Below are 360 nucleotides of genomic sequence, written 5' to 3'. Positions count from 1 at the left end.
GAGGCCCTTCGCTCCCAGCTGGAGTGAGGGACCGTCCGCTGAATTGCTGCCGAATAGCTGGACGTGCCGCCCCTCTCCGGAGCGGCCGCCCCAAGCACCTGCTTGCCAGGCTGGTGCCTGGAGCCGGCCCTGTTAGCAGGGAACAAGTCCTGCCCATGCCCAAGGACTTCCAATGGGAGTTTCCCCAGAGTACAGGCTATTGAAACTAATGCATATCAGGATTTAGCTTTGAGATATGCAGGCAGCTACTGGATGGTGTGTTTACGGGACAGTTTTTACAATGCTGCTAAACCTGTAAATGGGGCATGGATGATGGGGGGGTGCCCTTCAGTGACAAATTTGTCTGGTATTTTAGTGCCT

This window comes from Terrapene carolina, unplaced genomic scaffold (assembly GCF_002925995.2).
Source record: "Terrapene carolina triunguis isolate 2854851 unplaced genomic scaffold, T_m_triunguis-2.0 Scaffold88, whole genome shotgun sequence".
Taxonomy (NCBI): Eukaryota; Metazoa; Chordata; order Testudines; family Emydidae; genus Terrapene; species Terrapene triunguis.
This window is presented reverse-complemented; position numbering follows the sequence as displayed.